The sequence below is a fragment of the Triticum aestivum genome, chromosome 7D (genome assembly GCF_018294505.1).
Source record: "Triticum aestivum cultivar Chinese Spring chromosome 7D, IWGSC CS RefSeq v2.1, whole genome shotgun sequence".
Taxonomy (NCBI): Eukaryota; Viridiplantae; Streptophyta; class Magnoliopsida; order Poales; family Poaceae; genus Triticum; species Triticum aestivum.
The window spans coordinates 81,054,800-81,070,642 of record NC_057814.1 but is presented as its reverse complement, the minus strand read 5'-3'; the positions used below and the strand labels follow the sequence as shown (position 1 = coordinate 81,070,642).

Below are 15,843 nucleotides of genomic sequence, written 5' to 3'. Positions count from 1 at the left end.
GGACAGCGCCGCCGCCGGCACCTGGAGGGGGGAAACGGGCGCGTCGGGTCTACACGGAGGGGATCTTGCCGTGGGTCTGGCCCGGATGTTGCTCCAAAGTGTTCCTATGGGCTGACCTACCACAACCGGGTGGATAGGTTCACTGCTCAAAGCCCGTCCGTGCAAAGTCAAAGGGCTAGACCCCGTGGTCAAACGCTACAGGGTTAGGCGGGACGGGGGCCCTGGGGGGGGGTAGCAATGCCACCCGAGCGTCGCACCGGGCCCTCATACATGCGGGGTGGTGTGGTGGCATGACCCAAGAGGCGGCACGCGTCTCCGGGGTGTGCCCCCATCCAAGTGACGGCGGCACTGCCTTGCGTGCAGGGGGCACACCGCGGAGCCCCAAGACGGGCGTCTACGCATGCCTGAACACTTTCACATATGCATCGGGACCCGTGCGATGTTTCGGTGACATAGCTACACCCGGAATCCCCCCACCAACTAGAATTCCCTCCGTGTCGACCGTTTCTCCCCTCCGTGACATTGCGATAGCAACGTTCGTAACGGGGGGCAATCGATATACAATCAGGGTATGTTTTTTTAGATAAGGCATAATTATCTTATGCAAAAACAAAAACTAAAATAAAGTAAAAATGAGAAAATAAAGTAAAAATAAAAAAATTGTATGCCGACGGCGAGGCCGTCGGCATACCTGTGCACACACGGAGGTGCAGTCCCACGGATCGATGACGTGGCATGGCGCACGGATCGATGACGTGGCAGAGGGGCCTATGCCGACGGCTACACCGTAGGCGTATATTTGCCATAGGTAGTATAGAGCGAAATTTAAAATAAAACTAAAAAAATGTATGCCGACGGCTAGGCCGTCGGCATATATGTGCACACACGGAGGTGCAGTCCCACGGATCGATGACGTGGCATAGCACACGGATCGATGACGTGGCAGAGGGGTATGGGCCAGGTCTATCGCCGTCGGCATAGGGCTGGCACGGGTATGCCGATGGCCGCCGTTACCACCCGTCGGCGTAGGCTCAACGTCGTCAAACGGTCAGCGCTGACGGCAAGGGCTATGCCGACGGCCGCTCCTATGCCGACGGGCCCCGTAGGCGTACCTCGAGCGGTCCCGACGGCCTCGTATATGCCGACGGCCCCGTCGGCATATATGTATTTATGTCGACGGCTTTTCTACGCCTACGGCCTGCCCTTGGCCGTCGGCATAGCGGCATTTATGCCGACGGGTGCCGTCGGCATAGATTTGGCCGTCGGCAAACGAAGTTTTTCTGGTAGTGACGCACATCATCAGTGGCATGAGTCTTTCTTGTCGAGCTCGTTGGTAGGTGACTCTATCAAGTCACGCCTTCTCTACTCCTACACGGAGGTGTTCAATGGCTTTGCCGTGAGGCTCACTGATGTCGAACTCGACATGGTGTCCAAGAAGCCAGGATTTGTGCGTGCATTCCCAGACCAAACGCTGCAGCTAATGACCACCCACACACCAGAGTTCCTTGGGCTAAGGAATGGCACCGGGTTCTGGAGCCAGGCTGACTACAGGAAGGGAGTCATCATCGGGTTGCTCGACAGAGGCATCTATGCCGCGCACGCTTCCTTCAACGACCATGGTGTTCCACCACCCCCCGCAAGGTGGAAGGGCTCATGCGACGCGGGCCAGTGCAACAACAAGCTTATCGGTGCCAAGTCACTGATTGCGGGTGATGACTCTGACGACGAAGATGGGCATGGAACACGCACCTCATCCACAGCCGCCGGAAACTTCGTAACCGGTGCATCATACAATGGTGTGGGCACAGGCACCGCGGCCGGAATTGCCCCGAGCGCCCACATTGCCATGTATAAGGTATGTGTTGCTCGTGACTGCAAGTCATCTGCCATACTGGCCGGCCTAGAAGAGGCCATCAAGGATGGGGTGGACGTACTCTCGCTCTCCCTTGGCAGCAGCACAAGCGCCAACTTTGATCAAGACCCTATATCTATTGACGCGTTCAGTGCCGTGTCCAAGGGCATCCTCGTGGTGTGCGCCGCTGGCAACAGTGGTCCGTTTCAGCGCCCTGTCACCAACGAAGCACCCTGGTTGCTCACGGTCGCTGCTAGCTCCGTGGACCGGAGCTTTGGCGCCAACATCCATCTCGGCAATGGCAAGAGCATTGACGGAGAAGCACTTACCCAGATAGCGAATCCAAGCTCAAAGTTGCACTCTCTCCTCTACTCCGAGGAATAGCAGTACTGCAATTACCACTATGATAGTAGCATCACTGGTAAGATCCTCGTTTGCAAGGACAATAAGTCAAGGGCTCAACAATCCAAAATCGGCAACATAGTGGGCGCTGGCGCGGCAGGCGTGGTGTTGTTCAACGATGAAATCAGCAGCTACACCACCATTGTTACAGATTACAACTCCAGTGTTGTACAGGTGACTGCAGCCGATGGCGAGGCCCTCATAACTTACATCGCGCCGACGGACAATAGCTCTGTGGCGTCTCTTGCGTACAACGGTACATAGTATGGCGTCCGCCCTGCCCCCGTCGTGGCCTCGTTCTCTTCCCGGGGACCAAGCTCACTCGCCCCCCAACATCCTAAAGCCGGACATACTGGCACCGGGCCTCGACATCCTTGCTGCTTGGCCATCAAAAATGGGCCATGGACAGGGTCCTTTCAACATCATATCAGGCACATCCATGGCGACGCCACATGTCAGTGGTGTCGCGGCGCTCATCAAAGGCATCCATCCTGACTGGTCACCGGCCACCATCAAGTCTGCCATCCTCACAACGTCGGACATCATTAACGGTACCGGCGGCTCAATCTTGGACGAGCAGCATAGAAAGGCCAGCATGTACGACATAGGTGCCGGCCATGTAAACCCGGCGAGAGCTGCCGACCCTGGCTTGGTGGATGACCTCATTGACTACGCTGGCTACATCTGCTGGCTCCTTGGTGACAGCGGCCTAGCAACCATAGTGCGCAACTCGAGTTTAACCTGTGCGAAACTGCCCAAGGTCCAGGACATGCAGCTGAATTACCCGACGATAAGCGTGCCACTAACATCGACGCAGTTCACCGTGAACCGGACTATGACATACGTCGGGCCAGCAAATTCAACATTCAAGGCGAAAGTGGACGTACCGAGGTCTCTGACGGTGCGTGTCGTCCTGGAGACGATGTCGTTCTCCAAAACCGGAGAGAAGAAGACCTTCAGTGTGTCCGTGAGCGGCCATGACCTGGGCAAAGAGCTCTACGTGGAGGGAACCTTGAGCTGGGTATCGGAGAAGCATGTCGTGCGTAGCTCCGTCGTCGTTGTCGCCACAGGAGGTGATACTGCTCCGGCATCATCACCATGAACGATGTCCATGCCATGAGATCGATAGCTGTTTTCTTTGTCCTTGTTCAATTCATTTTCGGTTTACTGTTGCGTCAACATAAACAGTAATAATGTAACAGGAATGTAAATCGTCTCATATATACCAATACGTGATGGTGTAGAGTTTGTTTTTTCTGTTTTATTTATTTTTACTTTTTTACTGCAAAATTGCGGGTCAGTTACAATTCCATTCCCTTGTTCCGCTACTCAACGCGCCTGTGAGGCATTGGTTTCAGCTTTATGTTTTGTTAGCTGAGAGTATTATGTTTGAATGCCCACACCATCCTTTCTGAAAGTGCTAATGGCTACAGTGTGACATTATTTTGGCAATAGCAAATTGTAGCATGGTAAACTTCAAAGCTTTATACACAAATAAAAACATATTTGCCTTGCACTACTGGAATTCTTTTGTACGCCGGGTACCACGGACACTCGGCAAAGGGCCGAAAACCGCCGGCAAAGCCTTTGCCGAGTGTCCCCCTCGGCAAAAGCCACCCGGCGTACACCTCTCCGGCAAACAGGAATTTGCTGAGAGCCAGAACACAGGCACTCGGCAAAGTCTTTACCGAGAGCTAAACAGTACAACTCGGCAAAATAAAGTAGTTAACGGATAACAGACGGGGACGGCGGTTGCCACGTTGGCCAACTTTGCCGAGAGCACCACTCGGCAAAGAGAGCCAGTAGCAGGTCGACACGTGTCAGCTCCTGACATGTGGGACCAGGAGAACTGGCCGAGGGCTAACTTTGCCGAGAGCAGCTCTCGGCAAAAAGAGCCATTAGCAGGTCGACGCGTGTCAGCTCCCGACATGTGGGCCCTGGAGAACAGGCCGAGGGCCAACTTTGCCGAGAGGGGCTCTCGGCAAACAGACAGAATAGGAGGCTGACACGTGTCATCTCCTGACATGTGGGACCACGAGAACAGGCCGAGGGCCAACTTTGCCGAGAGTGGCTCTCGGCAAAGAGAACCAGTAGGAGGCTGACACGTGTCATCCCCCCGACATGTGGGACCATGAGAACAGGCCGAGTGCCATCTTTGCCGAGAGTTGCTCTCGGCAAAGGGAACCAATAGGAGGCTGACACGTGTCATCTCCTGACATGTGGTACCACGAGAACAGGCCGAGGGCCAAATTTGCCGAGTGTTGCTCTCGGCAAAGGTAACCAATAGGAGGCTGACACGTGTCATCTCCTGACATGTGGGACCACAAGAACAGGCCGAGGGCCAACTTTGCCGAGAGCCACCGTGGGCAAACTCCATCTGTGCCGAGTGCTCCTCTCGGCAAACTGAGCCAATAGGGGAGGGCCAAGTCACTTGTCCTAAAAGCCGTGCCCATACTTTGCCGAGGGCCACCGTCGGCAATCCTTTTACCATTACCGAGAGGCCTCCCGGTAAAGTTGTCAGGAGCACTATAGGTTATTATCCTTTACCGAGAGGACTCTCGGTAAAAGTGTCAGGTTCTACTGGTTGGTACACTTTTACCAAGGTTCCTCTCGGTAAAGGGTGCATGCTGGTCCAGTTGCACAGTCTTTACCAAGAGGCAGCCTCGGTAATGGTGTGTCCAGCAGCCGTTTTCATTTTTGTTTCTTTCCTGCAGCGAAATATATACAACAACAACATATAGTTCATCACACATAGAACATGTCACATATAGGCATCATTGGACAAAAAAAGCAATGATTCCGAAAAACATTCCACATAAAAGCAATAGTGCATAGAAGGTGAAATAGTAGTCAAGACACTCGACTACCACAAGTTTACAAGTCTCAAGATGCAAGAGTTCTCAAGCACATACACGAACAGTTTCAAACATAACATAACATGAAGTTCACGCGATTTTGGAGATCGGAGTGATAACATCAACATTAGAAGGCGTCATTCCGTTTGCTGCCCCAACTCCACCAAATTGAGGTGGAACTACCGGAACATTGTTCGAGCCTTGTGATGGGTTGAGCTGTGATGGATTGACCCAATAGTGAGATGAATGCATATGGTAATGCAGAAAATGGTGATGGAAATAGTTTGAACGAAACTCACAATGTTCCACTCTGGCGTCGGTGGCATCTCTGGCACTGGTTTGCCTTGCATGGAATAAAGATTGGCCACCATATGTTGTAAAGACTTCACTAGATCATCTTGTGCCTTTAGCTTGGCCCGGTTTTCATCTCGTTCTTTCTCGGTGTCAATCAGTCGAGTCTACAATATGGCAATGCAAATGTCTTTCATGTTGAGATGCAAATATGCAAGACCATGAAGGATCAATGAAGAAGCACTGACCTGAATATCATCAATAATGCTCACGGAATGTGGTACGTGACGCTCTACGGTAGGAGTAGAGCCAGTACTCATAGCATGGAGTGTGTTGACTCTCGGAAGGGAGGAGGTTATGACAGAATCAAGGTGAACCGCCATCCGGCCATTCGGTCTACCGCCTGCCGCGGCAATGGCCACAAGAGGGTCAAACGGTAGCACGTGAGGATCAGCGCCTTGCCCCTACGTCTCCTTCAATTTTTGGTGTAGTTCTCTCCATCTGACCGGCTTTTAGAGCTGATCCAGTCCCTCTCCGGGTGGAGAGGGTCCTTGTCCTTGTCGTCTCTGGTACGTTTGATGGTCCATGCCTCGAAGTAAGTGATATCCTTGCCAGTGTCTTCTTTCTGCAAAAGAAAGCGATCCAAACAATCAAGGGAATGCTCACAAATGAAAGAGAACATGATGAAAAGAAAAGGATGTGGTTGCCTACATGTTTTGAGACGACACCTGGGATGGTGAGGTTGCCTTGACGGTGTCCTGGACAACCCATCAACTTATGCCATTCAGATATTGCTTGGTGTTCATCCTGCCACCCTGGATCTGTCCACCGTTCGACGATCTTCTCCCAGCACGGACGTTCGTCAGCGCACCACTGAGGAATCACCTGTAAATTAAACAAATACATCATAGTAAGGATTCTAATTTTGCGGTAATGTAGGGAATAGCAAGCATCCAGCGTCACTTGCCTTGAAGTAATTGTCCCGTGAAAGATGTTTCCCTCGAGCCTCCCGTTTGGAAATCTTCTGGTTGAGATAGTCCGCGTGATACTTGACCACTAACCGGACACGCTCCTCATAGTGCATGTCGTGGACTAGTTTCTTGGCAATATTCTCAACTACCACATTTGCACGATCCTTCTGACCCTCAACGCATGTATAGAAATCCTACAAACATGCATACATGTGAGAAGGGTAAAATCATGAATATGGCAAATTTAAACCTTTTGGTATTGACATTTAGGTGTTTGAAAGGACTTACCCAGAAATCGTTGACCACTCGCAAGGCTCTGTTATCATAAACCCTCTGACGCATATCCAGGAAATCCGGTGCGAGTTTGTAGCGATCCCATGACCAAGCTAGCTCAATGATACCGTTCGGCAAAGTGACCAGTCCAGGATAATTTAACCTACAAAGAGCCCCAATGATGCCACTCGGCGACCGTGGCAGACGCCTCTCACCACCTTTTACTAAGCTTCTGCATTACGAAGAGTGAAGTCATATTATATGTGAGGAAATGACAAAAGGTACAATTTATATGGGATGAGTCGAGATAACCACTTACTTCTCTCCCATTGGTTTAATCAACATGCCTCTATGCACATATGGACGTCTTGGAAGCTTTGAAGGACCACGCATCCACATTTTCCCTCTGGAAGTAGTGCTAATAGTCGAACCGCTCGGTTGCGAGCCGCTCACCTCGTGGTGCTCTGTCACCCGTGAGGGTCCATCCCCACCCTCAGAAACCTGATGAACAACCAGCCTCCTCTCGGCGGCGTCGTCCTCCACCACCTCCTCCGCAAAATCCTCCTCGTCCTCCTCCTCACTCGCCTCATCCCCATCCTCTGTTTCCTCCTCCTGAGCACGGCGAAGCACTGCATCGGAGGGTCCAGGAGAAGAAAGAGGTGCTCTACTCCGGGCTGCTTTACGTACTCCTCGCCCGCCTCCTCCTCCTGCCTCACCTACTCCCCCTCCTCGTCCGCCTCCACCTCGTCCGCCTCCTACTCCTCCCCCGCGTGGTACTCGACCTTGTTTCACACGTTTTTTTGGACGGGTGTCTAGACCCGCCAATCCTTTGGCCTTCTTGGCGGTTGTGGCAACCGATGAAGGAGCGGCCACCGCTTTCACCGGTCGAGCAAGTTGATCATTGTACAGAGCTGTCACTTTTTCCAAACTTTCCTTTGGATTCTTGTTGCTACCTGTCATGTTTCAATCACCTGATACGATGAAGAACAAACTAGTTAGTACAGATGACACAACTTGATGTAAATAAAATAAATATATCACATATGAAGAATAAATGGAATTGTCACAATAATACATATAGTTGTTACACACACAAATACATAGAGTTGTTGCACACACGAATACATAGAGTTGTTGCACACACGAATACATAGAGTTGTTACACACATGAATACATAGAGTTGTGACACACATACATAGAGTTCTCACACGCTTACATGGAGTTGTTAGAAATAAGGGTCAATATTAGGTGCAACATTTGGATCAGGGGTTTCATCATCGCTATCACCCCTGTTCAACATTCATCCTCGAAGTCTTCAGGGGGGCCCTCATCCTCATCTAGCCCCATGTGCCATCGCATAAGTAATGCCAAATCTCAAGGGTCAGACACATCCTCGTATTCGTCCTCTGCATTATCTACTTCCATGTCATCCATGGCCTCATGTTCCATAGCATTATCTTCGTGATGCACGCCATCATCTTCCTCTGTATCATCTTCGTCTTCGTGAGTGTCTGCTTCTTGAAAGAACTCTCCCTCGTATGTGTTAGGGTTTATATGGTAATCGTCCTTGTTTGGGGTAGGTACCTTGATACGCGGGGGTACCTTGTATACGACATCCCACTTCAAGAGATCGATATATTCCTAGATGTGCACGCGTATGGGAGAAAAAACACTTGTGTAGCCTGTTGAGCCATAATATAGACATCATTTCCTGCATATTTTGATGCTCGTTCAACTTCGACCAAGCCAATACTAGGGGTTCGTCTCACTTTCTCAGGATTGAGCCAGCTGCATCTGAATACGATGGGCTTCACTCCTTGTAAACCACAACACTGCAGCTCATAAATTTCTTCGATGATTCCATAGTAGTGACGTCCATTTGTCCCTAGATAATAGAACACACTATTTATTGACCTTCGGTTGGGCCTCTCACGCATGTGTTTATCAGTGTGGAAGCAATACCCATTCATGTCGTAAGCCTTAAATGACTTGGCCTCATATTCAAAACCTTTGGCTACTTCTCTCACTTTGGCGTCCATATCAACCTCCTAATATGCCTACAAGATTAATAGGAGATTGTCTGGTTCATTAGTGGAAGCATTACCGGCAAGTAAGATCAACTTGAAGTAACATAAAGTTAGAAAAGTTACTTTTCTTGAGAACCAAGAAATGAAACCGCCATCAGCATTGGTATCTTCAAGAAGGTTTGCTGATTCTTCGTCGCTAGGGGGCCGTGGTAGCTTCTAGAATTCGTTTTGGAATTCCCTAGCAATGGGAAGAATTCAAGTTAGAACTCAAGACTAGTGAGTAGTTATCAATAAAGGTGTTCTACACTTACTTTATGTACGGCTGCACTTCTTCCATGTTGGTCAAGACATAGATCATAATAGTCGACCACTCAGTAGGTGAAAAGTTCTTGGGCTTCGGTCCACTTGCTTTGCCACCTTGGCCTTCGAAGAGGCTAAGGTCGGAAACATTACTGGTGGGTTCTTCATTGTAACGAGGAGCTGGATTTAACCTAGTCTGAATACTGTCATGATAATACTTTGTCGTTCTCGTGGCCACATCCTCGTTCAGGTATGCCTCGGCTATGGAGGCTTCAATGCGGGCTTTATTCTTACATTTGCCACAGAGATGCTTGAAGTCCCATTCAGGTGCATACTGCCATCGAAACTGCACAAGTCCTCCCATTCTAGCCTCATACGCGAGATGTAAGATCATATGTTGCATCGGATTACAGAAACCTGGCGGAAATATCATCCCTAACTTGCATAGCAACTCAGGTGCTTGTTCCTCCAACTTTGCAACCACTTCATAATCTTGTTCTTTGGCACAAAGCTGACGGAAGAAGTAGCTCAACTCCGCCAGCACTCGCCAAATATCCTCTTTGACATACCCTCGAATCATCACAGGCATTATCCGCTCAAGCCATACATGGTAGTCATGACTCTTGAGGCCTCCTATTCGCTCTGTAGCCATATTCACTCCCCTCATGATATTAGCTGCATATCCATCAGGGAAGTACAAGTTTTTCACAATCCATTGGAGAATTTCCTTCCTTTGGGGCATTGAAGGGGTGAAAGGGGCTTGTGGCTTCTTCCAAGAATTACCTTTTGCACGAGGCACCAAATTTAATTTTGGCCTGTTGCATAGCTGGGCTTGATCGATCCTAGCCTGAATGTGGCTTGATCGATCCTAGCCTGAATGTTATCCTTTGACTTCTCGGTGTCAAGGAGTGTGCCGAGTAAGGCCTCCGCAATATTCTTTTCAGTGCGCATTACATCAATGTTGTGTGGAAGTAGAAGATCTTTAAAGTAAGGGAGCCTCCATAAGCTTAGAATGTGAGTCCACTGGTGTGTCTTTCCATATCCCACAAAAACTTTCCCATCGAGCTTTTCCTCGAGAGCATCTAACTCATCCTTAAGCTGGGCACCGGTCATAATAGGTGGTGGCGGGTCATCAACAATACACCATTTTGGAAGTGCACAGTGTCTTGTCTATATGGGTGATCAAGACGAAGCAACCGCCGATGTTGGTCAAAGCATACATACTTGTGACCCTTAGCCAGCCAAATGAAAGTCACACGCTGTCGACACACTGGGCAAGGCCACTTCCCCTTTACACACCAACCACAAAATATCGCACGTGCCGGTAGGTAATGTAGCGATGTGTGGTACCAGATATTCATATTGAAGTGCTTCTTTGAAACGGCATCATATGTCTGGACCCCATTGTTCCAATCAACAAGTAAGTCGTCCACCAATGGCTCCATGTACACACTCATATGCTTCCCGGGATAGTTAGGGCCTGGAATTATCAACGTCAGGAACATGTGATGTCGTTGCATGCAAACGCCAGGGGGTAGATTCAGGGGGATAAAATATACTGGCCAACAACTATATATGGCAACCATCAAACCATATGGATTGAACCCGTCGGTTGTTATCCCAATAGCTACACTCTTCCAGTCATCTATTTTCTTATGAATTTCAACAAATTTCTTCCATGCTTCACCATCCCGTGGATGTTGCATCTTTTTTGTATTGTACATCTTCCCTTCGGTGGCCCATCTCATATATTGGGCAGTTTCCTCGGTCATATAAAGCCTCTGGATCCTTTCTGTGAATGAAAGATATCGAAGGATATTGACGACAATTGTGAGCTGCCTCTTGCTACCATCATCATCTATTACCTCAATATACCTAGAGGATTTGCACTTGACACAATAATTCGTATCTTTATGTTCATTTCTAAATAACACGCATCCGTTTGGACAAGCATGTATATGCTCATACGGCATCTTAAGTGAACCAAGGATTTTGTTCGACTCGTACATGTTCTTAGGCAATATATTATCTTTAGGCAACAGGCTAGCAATAACTGACAATAACTCATTAAAGCAAATTATGCTCATGTTATGCTTTGCCTTCAGGGCCATTAGGCATGCAATGCCATCTAGTTGAGTAACCTCTGTATGGGCGTGAAGGGGTTTCTGTGCCGCAAACAAAGCTGCATGATACTCTTCAGGGCTTTCCAGCGGCTCCTCGAAGTTTGGGTCCTCCCGCGGATCCGCACGGCGGAAATCATCTAACAGGTTTTCAGTCCGAGTATCATATTCGCCGGTGCGTTGTCGCACCACCTCCGCCCTAGACTGTTCTGTCTCACCGTGAAAGATCCACCGGTAATAGCCTGGCGTAAACCCATATTTTCCTAAGTGTTTACTCATAGTAATCTTATCTCTTTCAGTCTGGTTATCACACTCCGTGCATGAGCACCAAATTCCATGAACTGGAGTTTCTCCAGCAAATACTAATTCCAGGAAATCATTGGTCTTTGACCTCCACTCAGGGGTCATACCCTCCATGCTGGGATGTCCGGTGTACATCCACTCACGTTCTTCCATCCTCTGATATAAAGTGAAACACACACATAATTTTTTTAATGTAACAAGTGGTTCCATCAAGTTTTACGACATGCACTAAGCTATGTAATTGGTAAAGATAGGTCCTAATCCCACCCGAGAATGTGTAGGCTGGGTCCGCTTCCATGCCGTACTCCAACCCGAGACAAAATTTCGGCAGCACCTCCCCGCTGTTCTCCAAATACTCATCTGAGCAATAAGCCAAGAGGATGTGTATCTAGAGAACAACAAGGAGACACTGTCGAAATTCTGTCTCGGATCGAAGTACATCATGAAAACGACCTGCCTACACATCCTCGGGTTCTCCATGGAAAACGTGGACAATTCAAAAGAGTTGAGGTTATAAATATGCAAAGACTTGCATATTTATAGATACAACCCTTCCAAATGGGAGACACCTAGGTTACACGACTATTTAGGTGATCTACAAATATTGAAAACCTAAACATGAACGGGAAGAGATTACCCTTGAAGCGTGCAATGGAATTCACTCTCTCTATTGTCAAAATAGATGCATGTCCTGCATGAAAGAATGAGTAGTGTCAATCATATGTCAATCATATCTCAACAACACCCACAACACCCACACCTACACACCAATAGCACTCACCCCACACACACCAACATCACTCACTCACACACACACACACATCAACAGCACATCCACCCACACACACACCAACATCACTCACTCACACACACACACACATCAACAGCACATCCACCCACACATACACCAACATCACTCACTGACACACACACACATACAAAGCACACACTCACACACATTATTCACTATGCATATATATACACCTTTTGTTCAAAAAAACGAGATTGAGTAGGGGCTCACCAACGGGGCAGGGGGCGGCGGGGGAGGTGGATGCCGGACGTGGTAGAGCTCGGTGGAGGGGATGCCGCGCTGGTGATGCTCGGTGAAGCTTGGCCGAGATGGTGGCGATGGATGAGCTTGGTGGAGGTGGTCGTGGGGGGGGGGGGCTCGGTGGAGGTGGAGGGATTGGGGGAGGCACTCCCGATGGCGGCGGCGGCGGCAGAGCTCGCCGGATGGGGCCGCGGCGGACAGAGGGGGAACAGAGCAGGCGCGAGAGAAACAGAGAGAAGAGAGGAGTGAGTGCGCGCGAGGGGGCAATTTTGCATAAGTCCCCGCGAGAAACATTTCCGAGAGCCAACTTTTAGCGACACTCAGTAAAAGTCTTAACCTAGATCTCGGGGGCTTTTCCGAGAGCCGCACCAACAGTGGTTACTGAGGGTCGGCCACCAGCCATCGGTAATGGCCACTTTTTCCAAGAGACCATCTCGGTAAATCATCTAATCTAGATCTTTTTCCTTCTTGTGCATTCTCGATAATGTGTATTATACTTTTTTGTTGTTTTGTTCCATGCTTGGCAAACAACCTTAGCAGATTTCTTTTTCAGATGGGCCTCGCCCGGTTCTAGAGACCGGCACCCCTCCGGTAGCCCCGACGGTCTAGGGCGTTGTTCGGCACCTAGAGGGGGTAGGCCATGGGGAATAACTACTTATTCGTGTTAGTGCATGTCATCGTGAGATGACAGACCAAGATTAGGCCCGTCTGTCACGGGATCACCCACCGAAGACTCTCTCTCATGGACGAACGCAGCCGGTCCTCGACGTTCCCGCCCGTCTATGTGGTTTGTGAGGCACGTGCCACGTCAAGAGGTGCGTTGCTTATTCAAATAGCACACCACCCCTGCATGCATATGCATGGGCCACACGCATGTAGGGGTGCCCTCCCCCCTCGGGCAGTCTCTAGATCGAGCACCCCTCCGGTGGCCTCAGCGGTCAAGGGCGTTGTTTGGCACCTAGAGGGGGTAGGCCACGGGGAATAACCGCTTCTTCGTGTTAGTGCATGTCATCGCGAGATGACAGACCAAGTCTAGGCCCGTTCTGTCACGGGATCACCCACCGAAGACTCTGTCTCGCGGATGAACGCAGCCCGTCCTCGATGTTCCCGCCCCGTGTGTGTGGTTTGTGAGGCACGTGCCACGTCAAGGACATGTGTTGATTATCCAAATAGCACACCACCCCTGCATGCATATGCATGGCCACACGCATGTAGGGGTGGCCCCCCCTCGGGCGGTCTCTAGATCGAGCACCCATCCAGTGGCCCCGGCGGTCTAGGGCGTTGATCGGCACCGAGAGGATGTAGTCCACGGTGAATAACCGACTCTCCGTGTTAGTGCATGTCATCGCGAGATGACATACCAAGTCTAGGCCCGTTCTTCGAGATCGTCTATGGGTATCGAGAGGGAATGTGTCCGGTTTGTGCAGGAAGTGCGGGTCCTGTTGCTCCGTTGGCCTCGAAACTTCTCGTGCTCTCAAAGGAGGCCATCGCATGAATATGCATGGGCCATCCGGTGGCCCTTGCGGTCTAGGAAGTTTACCGGCACCGAGGGAGGAGGTAGGCCACGGTCAACAACTGCTTCTTCTCATGTTTATTACTTTACACTCTTTAAAGTTCTCTCTCTGTGCCGGTCTAGGAAGTTGACCGGCACCGAGAGAGGTGGTAGGCCACGGTCCACAACTGCTTCTTCTCATGTTTTTTACTTTACACTCTTTAAAGTTGAGTTTTGAACAAATCTAACGCAAAATGCATATATATATATATCTATGAGTGCATCAAAAGTCTTTTATCAAAAAAATTCATCAAAAGTCATGGCATTTTCAAACTTTGGTTGTAAAAACATATGAAATATGAGATACAAAAAAGAGAGTGCCAAACAAAAACTAAAAGAGAAGGAAAACCAAAAATTAGAGCAGTTGTTACCGAGGGTCGATTATCAGCTCTCGGTAATGGCCACTTTTTCTGAGAGCCACTCTCGGTAAAGCATCTAACCTAGATCTTTTTCCTTCTTGTGCATTCTCGATAATATGTATTATACTTTTTGTTGTTGTTTTCTTCCATGCTTGGCAAACAACCTCAGCCCATCATAATTACCGTCTTGTGTTTTCTTTAACAGATGGGCCTCGCCCGGTTCTAGAAACCGGCACCCCTCCAGTGGCCCCGACGGTCTAGAGCGTTGTTCGGCACCTAGAGGGGGTAGGCCACGGAAAATTACTGCTTCTTCGTGTTAGTGCATGTCATCGCGAGATGACAGACCAAGTCTAGGGCCGTTCTGTCACGGGGTCACCCACCGAAGACTCTGTCTCGCGGACGAACGCAGTTGGTCCTCGACGTTCCCGCCCCATGTATGTAGTTTGTGAGGCACGTGCCACGTCAAGGACGTGCGTTGCTGATTCAAATAGCACACCACCCTTGCATGCATATGCATGGGCCACATGCATGTAGGGGTGCCCCCCTCGGGCGGTCTCTAGATCGAGCACCCATCCGGTGGCCCCGGCGGTCTAGGGCGTTGATCGGCACCGAGAGGGTGTAGTCCATGGTGAATAACTGATTCTACATGTTAGTGCATGTCATCGCGAGATGACATACCAAGTCTAAGACCGTTCTTCGAGATAGTCTATGGGTATCGAGAGGGAATGTGTTCGGTTTGTGCAGGAAGTGCGGGTCCTGTTGCTCCGTTGGCCTTCAAAACATGTCGTGCTCTCAAAGGAGGCCATCGCATGTATATGCATGGGCCATCCGGTGGCCCCTAGGGTCTAGGAAGTTGACCGGCACCGAGAGAGGGGGTAGGCCACGGTCAACAACTGCTTCTTCTCATGTTTATTACTTTACACTCTTTAAAGTTCTCTCTCGGTGCCGGTCTAGGAAGTTGGCCAGCACCGAGAGAGGGGGTAGGCCATGGTCAACAACTCCTTCTTCTCATGTTTATTACTTTACACTCTTTAATGTTCTCTCTCGGTGCCGGTCTAGGAAGTTAGCCAGCACCCAGAGAGGGGGTAGGCCACGGTCAACAACTGCTTCTTCTCATGTTTATTACTTTACACTCTTTAAAGTTCTCTCTCGGTGCCGGTCTAGGAAGTTGACTGGCACCGAGAGAGGGGTAGGCCACGGTCAACAACTGCTTCTTCTCATGTTTATTACTTTACACTCTTTAAAGTTCTCTCTCGGTGCCGGTCTAGGAAGTTGACCGGCACCGAGAGAGGGGGTAGGCCATCGTCAACAACTGCTTCTTCTCATGTTTTTTTACTTTACACCCTTTAAAGTTGTGTTTTGAACAAATCTAACCCAAAAAGCATATATATATATATATATATATATATATATATATATATATATATATATATATATATATATATGAGTGCATCAAAAGTCTTTTATCGAAAAAATTCATCAAAAG

The 15,843-nt window shown here is 49.4% G+C and overlaps 1 pseudogene; it reads left to right on the top strand.

The window, feature by feature from the left end:
• Positions 1–3,270, top strand: part of LOC123164501 (subtilisin-like protease 4) — a 17,289-nt pseudogene extending 14,019 nt beyond the window's left edge.
• Positions 3,271–15,843: the final 12,573 nt, after the last annotated feature.